The following is an 11785-nucleotide window of genomic DNA, read 5'->3' as shown; positions in this document are numbered from 1 at the left end:
ATTTTTATTAAAATAAAGTTGAAAATAAGTTAATTAAGAATAAATTTAAAATAAAATTTAAAAAAATAATAAGCAAAAAAAAATAAATATGGATATTTAAGGGATAATTTACAGAAAAATAAAATATTACATTAAACTTTATTATAATTATAGATTATTAATAATAAAAAATATTATTATATATATAATTTTAATATTGTTTATACAATTTATAATTATTTAACATATTAATTTATAATTACTTAACTTTAAAAATAAAATTTTATTATATTTTATATAAATTTAGATCTAAAAAAATAATTAAAAAGTTTAATAATTTTTATGACGTAATTTTATTAAATATATTTTACGATATGAATAAAAGTTTAATTGCACATTATTGACTTTTTTAAATATTAATTATTTTGAAACTATTTTGTATATATATAATTTGTGTTTCTTATTTGTTATATAGACCAACGCTGTGTACTATATATAAAGCTCCGCTGTTGCGCATCGTATCGGTGAGTGTATTGCATGTACATTTTATCTGTATATGAATTAATCACCAAAAATTAACTAGAGCGACTTCAGAAAAAAGAGTTAAGAAATTATATGTTAATTTTACACTGAGAGAATTTTCTCTTAGAATTTACCCTGAAAATCATGGTAATCGTGGAACAATTATGGTATGAAAAGAATTTTATGAGAATTTCTCTGATTAATATTTATTACAATAAAAATAATATCTATCACAATAAAATATAAAACGTGTTTAATTAATTTTACTAAACTGCATAGTAAAATTAATCAAACATATTTTATATTTTATTGTAATAGATATTATTTTTATTGTGATAAATATTAATCAGAGAAATTCTCATAAATTTTTTCTATACCATATTGTTCCACGATTATCATGATTTTCAGGGTAAATTATAAGAGAAAATTCTCTCAATGTAAAATTAACATATAAAATTAACATATAAAAATGTATACATTTAATATTATTTAATCTTTTATAATATAATAACATACAAACACGATTCGTGTGAAAATATTATAACAAAATACAAATTACAATATTAAAAATATTAAAATTAATTAAAGACTTGTGTGCGGAAAAAAGGCAAAAATACTTGCGAGAATCGACTTAATATCTTTTTTAGAAAAAGATTAGAATAACAAAAGCGCGCGTTACGCCATTCCTCGATTTAAAAAAAAAAGAATAATATTTTTATATAAAGTTTGTTTAAACTTGGTTACTATTTTTTTATAGAAATCAGATGATTAAAGCATTACATTGCTAATTAAGTTTTAACATAAAAATATGTAATAAAAATTAATATAATAATGTTATAAATAATATGTTATAATGCCTTATCTGCGATTAATATTTTTTGACAGAAATCAACTGATAGCTGTTATAAATATTAATCGAATTTAAGGAATTATTAAATTATTATTATTATTATTATTATTTTTATTATTATTTATTCACAACATATTGCTATTTTAATTAATATAACATATTATTTTAAAATTTAATTAGCTCGCTATATTAATATTTTTAAATTTATTCATTTAATTATAAAGTAATATATTTATTAAGTTAAAAATAGAAGTGAGAGATAAATCCAAATTAACAATTAAGGTTCCGTAACAATTTTTAAGAACAATAAATATTTCCTTAATTAGAGTCATAAATATATTTCGTCCGACACTTTTCGATAATCTTAATATAATTCGAATTGCAAATGCGCAGTAGAAATGAGTATCGACATCTATTACCGATATATGTATATAGTTACGCATAATATTAAAAATTAAAATTTTAAGCCGCTGATCCCATACGGCGCGGATTCATTTTACGTATATTATACCAAAAAGTTTGTAGGCTATTATGGTGATGGTACCATCATAATGTGCAGGCAATGTACTGTTGAAATATGTAAACGAATAATTTTTGGCGCGTTTTAAAATACTAAAAATTAAAATTTTTAAGCCGCGAATCCCATACGCCGCGGATTCATTTTACGTTTATTAGACCAAAAAGGTAGTACGCTGGTATGCTTATGGTACCAAAATAATCTCCAAACAATACACTATTGAAACTTATATACGATTAATTTTTGGCTCGTTTTAAAATATAGAAAATTAAAATTTTTAAGCCGTTGATCACATACGGCGCACAATTATGTTACGAATATTATACCAAGAAGTTTGTAGGCTGGTATGGTGATGGTACCATCATAATATGCAGGCAATGTACTGTTGAAATATGTAAACAAATAATTTTTGGCGCGTTTTAAAATACTGAAAATTGAAATTTTTAAGCCTCGGATCGCATACGGCGCGGATTAATTTTACGTTTATTAGACCAAAAAGGTAGTACACTGGTATGCTTATGGTACCAAAATAATCTGCAAACAATACACTATTCAAACTTATATACGATTAATTTTTGGCTCGTTTTAAAATATAGAAAACTAAAATTTTTAAGCCGCGGATCCCATACGGCGCGGATTAATTTTACGTTTATTAGATCAAAAGGATAGTACGCTGATATGCTTATGGTACCAAAATAATCTGCAAACAAGACACTATTCAAACTTATATACGATTAATTTTTGGCTCGTTTTAAAATATAGAAAATTAAAATTTTTAAGCCGCTGATCCCATACGGCGCACAATTATATTACGAATATTATACCAAGAAGTTTGTAGGCTGGTATGGTGATGGTACCATCATAATATGCAGGCAATGTACTGTTGAAATAGGTAAACAAATAATTTTTGGCGCGTTTTAAAATACTGAAAATTGAAATTTTTAAGCCTCGGATCGCATACGGCGCGGATTAATTTTACGTTTATTAGACCAAAAATGTAGTACGCTGGTATGCTTATGGTACCAAAATAATCTGCAAACAATACACTATTCAAACTTATATACGATTAATTTTTGGCTCGTTTTAAAATATAGAAAATTAAAATTTTTAAGCCGCTGATCCCATACGGCGCACAATTATATTACGAATATTATACCAAGAAGTTTGTAGGCTGGTATGGTGATGGTACCATCATAATATGCAGGCAATGTACTGTTGAAATAGGTAAACAAATAATTTTTGGCGCGTTTTAAAATACTGAAAATTGAAATTTTTAAGCCTCGGATCGCATACGGCGCGGATTAATTTTACGTTTATTAGACCAAAAATGTAGTACGCTGGTATGCTTATGGTACCAAAATAATCTGCAAACAATACACTATTCAAACTTATATACGATTAATTTTTGGCTCGTTTTAAAATATAGAAAATTAAAATTTTTAAGCCGCTGATCCCATACGGCGCACAATTATATTACGAATATTATACCAAGAAGTTTGTAGGCTGGTATGGTGATGGTACCATCATAATATGCAGGCAATGTACTGTTGAAATACGTAAACAAATAATTTTTGGCGCGTTTTAAAAAACTGAAAATTAAAATTTTTAAGCCGCGGATCGCATACGGCGCGGATTAATTTTACGTTTATTAGATCAAAAGGGTAGTACGCTGATATGCTTATGGTACCAAAATAATCTGCAAACAATACACTACTGAAACATATATACGATTAATTTTTGGCTCGTTTTAAAATATAAAAAACTAAAATTTTTAAGCCGCGGATCCTATACGGCGCGGATTAATTTTACGTTTATTAGATCAAAAGGATAGTACGCTGATATGCTTATGGTACCAAAATAATCTGCAAACAATACACTATTCAAACTTATATACGATTAATTTTTGGCTCGTTTTAAAATATAGAAAATTAAAATTTTTAAGCCGCTGATCCCATACGGCGCACAATTATATTACGAATATTATACCAAGAAGTTTGTAGGCTGGTATGGTGATGGTACCATCATAATATGCAGGCAATGTACTGTTGAAATAGGTAAACAAATAATTTTTGGCGCGTTTTAAAATACTGAAAATTGAAATTTTTAAGCCGCGGATCGCATACGGCGCGGATTAATTTTACGTTTATTAGATCAAAAGGGTAGTACGCTGATATGCTTATGGTACCAAAATAATCTGCAAACAATACACTACTGAAACATATATACGATTAATTTTTGGCTCGTTTTAAAATATAGAAAACTAAAATTTTTAAGCCGCGGATCCCATACGGCGCGGATTAATTTTACGTTTATTAGATCAACAGGTACGCTGATATGCTTATGGTACCAAAATAATCTGCAAACAATACACTACTGAAACATATATACGATTCATTTTTGGCTCGTTTTAAAATATAGAAAACTAAAATTTTTAAGCCGCGGATCCCATACGGCGCACAATTATATTATGTATATTACACCTAAAAGTTTGTAGGCTGCTATGGTGATGGTACCATCATAATGTGCAGGCAATGTACTGTTGAAATATGTAAACGAATAATTTTTGGCGCGTTTTGAATAATTGAAAATTAAAATATTTAAGCCGCCGATCCCATACGGCGCGGATTCATTTTACGTTTATTAGACCAAAAAGGTAGTACGCTGGTATGCTTATGGTACCAAAATAATCTGCAAACAATACACTATTCAAACTTATATACGATTAATTTTTGGCTCGTTTTAAAATATAGAAAATTAAAATTTTTAAGCCGCTGATCCCATACGGCGCACAATTATATTACGAATATTATACCAAGAAGTTTGTAGGCTGGTATGGTGATGGTACCATCATAATATGCAGGCAATGTACTGTTGAAATACGTAAACAAATAATTTTTGGCGCGTTTTAAAATACTGAAAATTGAAATTTTTAAGCCTCGGATCGCATACGGCGCGGATTAATTTTACGTTTATTAGATCAAAAGGGTAGTACGCTGATATGCTTATGGTACCAAAATAATCTGCAAACAATACACTACTGAAACATATATACGATTAATTTTTGGCTCGTTTTAAAATATAGAAAACTAAAATTTTTAAGCCGCGGATCCTATACGGCGCGGATTAATTTTACGTTTATTAGATCAAAAGGATAGTACGCTGATATGCTTATGGTACCAAAATAATCTGCAAACAATACACTATTCAAACTTATATACGATTAATTTTTGGCTCGTTTTAAAATATAGAAAATTAAAATTTTTAAGCCGCTGATCCCATACGGCGCACAATTATATTACGAATATTATACCAAGAAGTTTGTAGGCTGGTATGGTGATGGTACCATCATAATATGCAGGCAATGTACTGTTGAAATACGTAAACAAATAATTTTTGGCGCGTTTTAAAAAACTGAAAATTAAAATTTTTAAGCCGCGGATCGCATACGGCGCGGATTAATTTTACGTTTATTAGATCAAAAGGGTAGTACGCTGATATGCTTATGGTACCAAAATAATCTGCAAACAATACACTACTGAAACATATATACGATTAATTTTTGGCTCGTTTTAAAATATAAAAAACTAAAATTTTTAAGCCGCGGATCCTATACGGCGCGGATTAATTTTACGTTTATTAGATCAAAAGGATAGTACGCTGATATGCTTATGGTACCAAAATAATCTGCAAACAATACACTATTCAAACTTATATACGATTAATTTTTGGCTCGTTTTAAAATATAGAAAATTAAAATTTTTAAGCCGCTGATCCCATACGGCGCACAATTATATTACGAATATTATACCAAGAAGTTTGTAGGCTGGTATGGTGATGGTACCATCATAATATGCAGGCAATGTACTGTTGAAATAGGTAAACAAATAATTTTTGGCGCGTTTTTAAATACTGAAAATTGAAATTTTTAAGCCGCGGATCGCATACGGCGCGGATTAATTTTACGTTTATTAGATCAAAAGGGTAGTACGCTGATATGCTTATGGTACCAAAATAATCTGCAAACAATACACTACTGAAACATATATACGATTAATTTTTGGCTCGTTTTAAAATATAGAAAACTAAAATTTTTAAACCGCGGATCCCATACGGCGCACAATTATATTATGTATATTACACCTAAAAGTTTGTAGGCTGCTATGGTGATGGTACCATCATAATGTGCAGGCAATGTACTGTTGAAATATGTAAACGAATAATTTTTGGCGCGTTTTGAATAATTGAAAATTAAAATATTTAAGCCGCCGATCCCATACGGCGCGGATTCATTTTACGTTTATTAGACCAAAAAGGTAGTACGCTGGTATGCTTATGGTACCAAAATAATCTGCAAACAATACACTATTCAAACTTATATACGATTAATTTTTGGCTCGTTTTAAAATATAGAAAATTAAAATTTTTAAGCCGCTGATCCCATACGGCGCACAATTATATTACGAATATTATACCAAGAAGTTTGTAGGCTGGTATGGTGATGGTACCATCATAATATGCAGGCAATGTACTGTTGAAATACGTAAACAAATAATTTTTGGCGCGTTTTAAAATACTGAAAATTGAAATTTTTAAGCCTCGGATCGCATACGGCGCGGATTAATTTTACGTTTATTAGATCAAAAGGGTAGTACGCTGATATGCTTATGGTACCAAAATAATCTGCAAACAATACACTACTGAAACATATATACGATTAATTTTTGGCTCGTTTTAAAATATAGAAAACTAAAATTTTTAAGCCGCGGATCCTATACGGCGCGGATTAATTTTACGTTTATTAGATCAAAAGGATAGTACGCTGATATGCTTATGGTACCAAAATAATCTGCAAACAATACACTATTCAAACTTATATACGATTAATTTTTGGCTCGTTTTAAAATATAGAAAATTAAAATTTTTAAGCCGCTGATCCCATACGGCGCACAATTATATTACGAATATTATACCAAGAAGTTTGTAGGCTGGTATGGTGATGGTACCATCATAATATGCAGGCAATGTACTGTTGAAATAGGTAAACAAATAATTTTTGGCGCGTTTTAAAATACTGAAAATTGAAATTTTTAAGCCGCGGATCGCATACGGCGCGGATTAATTTTACGTTTATTAGATCAAAAGGGTAGTACGCTGATATGCTTATGGTACCAAAATAATCTGCAAACAATACACTACTGAAACATATATACGATTAATTTTTGGCTCGTTTTAAAATATAGAAAACTAAAATTTTTAAGCCGCGGATCCCATACGGCGCGGATTAATTTTACGTTTATTAGATCAAAAGGTACGCTGATATGCTTATGGTACCAAAATAATCTGCAAACAATACACTACTGAAACATATATACGATTCATTTTTGGCTCGTTTTAAAATATAGAAAACTAAAATTTTTAAGCCGCGGATCCCATACGGCGCACAATTATATTATGTATATTACACCTAAAAGTTTGTAGGCTGCTATGCTGATGGTACCATCATAATGTGCAGGCAATGTACTGTTGAAATATGTAAACGAATAATTTTTGGCGCGTTTTGAATAATTGAAAATTAAAATATTTAAGCCGCCGATCCCATACGGCGCGGATTCATTTTACGTTTATTAGACCAAAAAGATAGTACGCTGGTATGGTGATGGTACCATCATAATCTGCAAACAATACACTATTCAAACTTATATACGATTAATTTTTGGCTCGTTTTAAAATATAGAAAATTAAAATTTTTAAGCCGCTGATCCCATACGGCGCACAATTATATTACGAATATTATACCAAGAAGTTTGTAGGCTGGTATGGTGATGGTACCATCATAATATGCAGGCAATGTACTGTTGAAATAGGTAAACAAATAATTTTTGGCGCGTTTTAAAATACTGAAAATTGAAATTTTTAAGCCGCGGATCGCATACGGCGCGGATTAATTTTACGTTTATTAGATCAAAAGGGTAGTACGCTGATATGCTTATGGTACCAAAATAATCTGCAAACAATACACTACTGAAACATATATACGATTAATTTTTGGCTCGTTTTAAAATATAGAAAACTAAAATTTTTAAGCCGCGGATCCTGTATGGCGCGGATTAATTTTACGTTTATTAGATATTAGATCAAAAGGATAGTACGCTGATATGCTTATGGTACCAAAATAATCTGCAAACAATACACTACTGAAACATATATACGATTAATTTTTGGCTCGTTTTAAAATATAGAAAACTAAAATTTTTTACCCGCTAACCCCATTCGGCGCGGATTCATTTTACGTATATTAGACCAAAAAGGTAGTACGCTGGTATGCTGATGGTACCAAAATAATCTGCAAACAATACGCTATTGAAACTTATATACGATTAATTTTTGGCTCGTTTTAAAATATAGAAAACTAAAATTTTTAAGCCGCGGATCCCATACGGCGCACAATTATATTACGTATATTATACCAAGAAGTTTGTAAGCTGATATGGTGATGGTACCATCATAATATGCAGGCAATGTACTGTTGAAATATGTAAACAAATAATTTTTGGCGCGTTTTAAAATACTGAAAATTGAAATTTTTAAGCCGCGGATCGCATACGGCCCGGATTAATTTTACGTTTATTAGAACAAGAGGGTAGTACGCTGATATGCTTATGGTACCAAAATAATCTGCAAACAATACACTACTGAAACATATATACGATTAATTTTTGGCTCGTTTTAAAATATAGGAAACTAAAATTTTTAAGCCGCGGATCCCATACGGCGCGGATTAATTTTACGTTTATTAGATCAAAAGGGTAGTATGCTGATATGCTTATGGTACCAAAATAATCTGCAAACAATACACTACTGAAACTTATATACGATTAATTTTTAGCTCGTTTTAAAATATAGAAAACTAAAATATTTATGCCGCTGATCCCATAAGGCGCACAATTATATTACGTATATTACACTAAAAAGTTTGTAGGCTGGTATGGTGATGGTACCATCATAATGTGCAGGCAATGTACTGTTGAAATATGTAAACGAATAATTTTTGGCGCTTTAAATAACTGAAAATTAAAATTTTTAAGCCGAGGATCCCATACGGCGCACAATTATATTACGTATATTACACCAAAAAGTTTGTCGGCTGGTATGGTGATGGTACCATCATAATATGCAGGCAATGTACTGTTGAAATATGTAAACGAATAATTTTTGGCGCGTTTTAAAATACTGAAAATTGAAATTTTTAAGCCGAGGATCCCATACGGCGCACAATTATATTACGTATATTACACCAAAAAGTTTGTCGGCTGGTATGGTGATGGTACCATCATAATATGCAGGCAATGTACTGTTGAAATATGTAAACGAATAATTTTTGGCGCGTTTTAAAATACTGAAAATTGAAATTTTTAAGCCGCGGATCGCATACGGCGCGGATTCATTTTACGTTTATTAGATTAAAAAGTTTGTAGGCTGGTATGCTGATGGTACCATCAAAATGTGCAGACAATGTACTGATAAAATATATGAAAGATTAAGTTTTGGCTCGCTTTAAAATATTGAAAATTAATATTTTTAAACCGCAGACCCGATACGGCGCACAATTATCAGCTGATTTCTGTCAAAAAATATTAATCGAGTTTAATGTACTATAACATTTTATTTAAAACATATTATTGTATAATTTCTATTGCATACTATTATTTTAAAATTTAATTATCAAATTAATGCTTTAATCAGCTGATTTCTATCAAAAAATATTAATCAAGTTGAAACAAACTTTATATAAAAATATCATTTTTTTTATATAAAATCGAAGAATAGTGCGCGCATGCGCGCACTTGTATGTTGTTATAGTGATATATAAAGTGCGTGATATTTTATATTGTTTTTGACTCGCATTTATGATTTTATGTTAATGATTAAGTGATTGCGCGACGAAAAGGCTAACCGTAGTGAGAAATTGTTTACTCGTACTACTTAATCTATCTACATTCTTACTTTGCGCATAATAAAATTATGATATATAAAGTGCGTGTTATTTTTTTATTATTTTTGACTCGCATTTATGATTTTATGTTAATGATGAAATGATTGCGCGACGAAAAGGCTAAAGGTAGTGAGAAATTGCCGACTCGTACTACTTAATTTCTCTACATTCTTACCTTGCGCATTATAAAATTACGATATATAAAGTGCATATAATTTTTTATTGTTCTTGACTCGCATTTATAATTTTATGTTAATGATTAAATGATTGCGCGACGAAAAGCCTAACCTTACTGAGAAATTGTTGACTCGTACTACTTAATTTCTCTACATTCTTACTTTGCGCATAATAAAATTACGATATATAAAGTGCGAGTTATTATTTTATTATTTTTGACTCGAATTTAATATTTTATGCTCATGGCAGAGTAATTGTGTGACAAAAAGGTTGAATTCTTTTCTTTTCTAAGAAAGATATGTAAAATCGATACTCGCATATATCAAAGTTTATTGTTGTCGCTTTTCCGTGATGCTTATTGGCTGTCAAGATTCGCGTTGTGTGTTATATTCGTAGCATCGAGAGGCTGTTATCGCGAGAATTAGCAGTTTGACAGTTTGTTCAAAATAAAATTAAAAAAAATAATAATATTAAATAGTTTTAAATAATATGTTATAATACTTTAAACTCGATTAATATTTTTGAAAGTTATCAGCTGATTTCCATCAAAAAATATTAATCGAGAATAAGATATTATAACATATTATTTACAATTTTACAACATTTTACTATTTTAATATTTTAACATATTATTTTAAAATTTAATTACCAAATTAACGCTTTAATCAGTTGATTTCTATGAAAAAATATTAATCGAGTTTAAACAAATTTTATATTATTTTTTAATAAACATAAAACCGAAGAATGGCGCGCGCGTAGCGCGCGCTTGTGTTGTTCTAGTTTATCCTAAAAAATAAGTTACCGCTCATATTTACAATTTATTTCAAAGACACATAACAGAATAATATAATATCAATGTAATGCCAATAGTAATACACAGATAACAAAATTATGGATTGTATTCTATTTTTATATATTTGCATACAATTATAAAGTATATATATATATATATATATATATATATATATGTGTTTATTCTTATGAAAATTATAATTAAAACAATATGATATTAACACAATCTGTAAAATATATTTATAGGTAAAGAAATTTATTGGTTAAAGAAATTCTTGATTTTTTGTTAGCTATTTTTTATGGCAAAGCTTATACATGAGTTTATGCTTGGTAAAATTAAAAAAAATCGATGAATTACTTTAGTCTGAACATTGATTAAAAAATAAGAATCAGATTACTTTAAAAATTATTTAAGGTTTAATTTATAAAATAAATTCATAATATTTTACATTCTTAAAATTAATATTCCGAAAACTGTTCAACTCTCTTAAGATTTCTAATTTACGTATTTCTATCTTGTAATTAATTAATGAAATTAGATTGAAAAATTTTCTTATGTGTGCATTTCATTATCTAAAATAATTATATATTAATAAATTCTTTTTATAATACATTTTTTAAATATTTTCAAGATTTTTTAAAGATTTTTTAAATATACTTTTTTGTAAAACAAAAGGAAAAGGAATACTTATATGAACATATTACTTATTATAAACATCTTATAAATAATAAATATTTTATATAATAATAATTAATAATTAAAATAATTAAACAGATAAATGGTCTGCGTATTCATGTATTTTATTTTATTTTACCTGTGCTGGTACTTTAATAAAAGCATTGTAAAAATATGCTAAGTCGCATTCATTTGTTTATTCATTCTGCTTTATATGCATAATTTCCGATCAATGCATAAGGAATTGTCAATATCAAACGTGTTTTATACATATATAGT

The sequence above is a fragment of the Prenolepis imparis genome, unplaced genomic scaffold (genome assembly GCF_030444845.1).
Source record: "Prenolepis imparis isolate NDT839.2.m4 unplaced genomic scaffold, iyPreImpa1.0 SCAF_1, whole genome shotgun sequence".
NCBI classification, from domain to species: domain Eukaryota; kingdom Metazoa; phylum Arthropoda; class Insecta; order Hymenoptera; family Formicidae; genus Prenolepis; species Prenolepis imparis.
The sequence above is the reverse complement of the archived record's forward strand: the minus strand, read 5'-3'. Positions refer to the sequence as shown.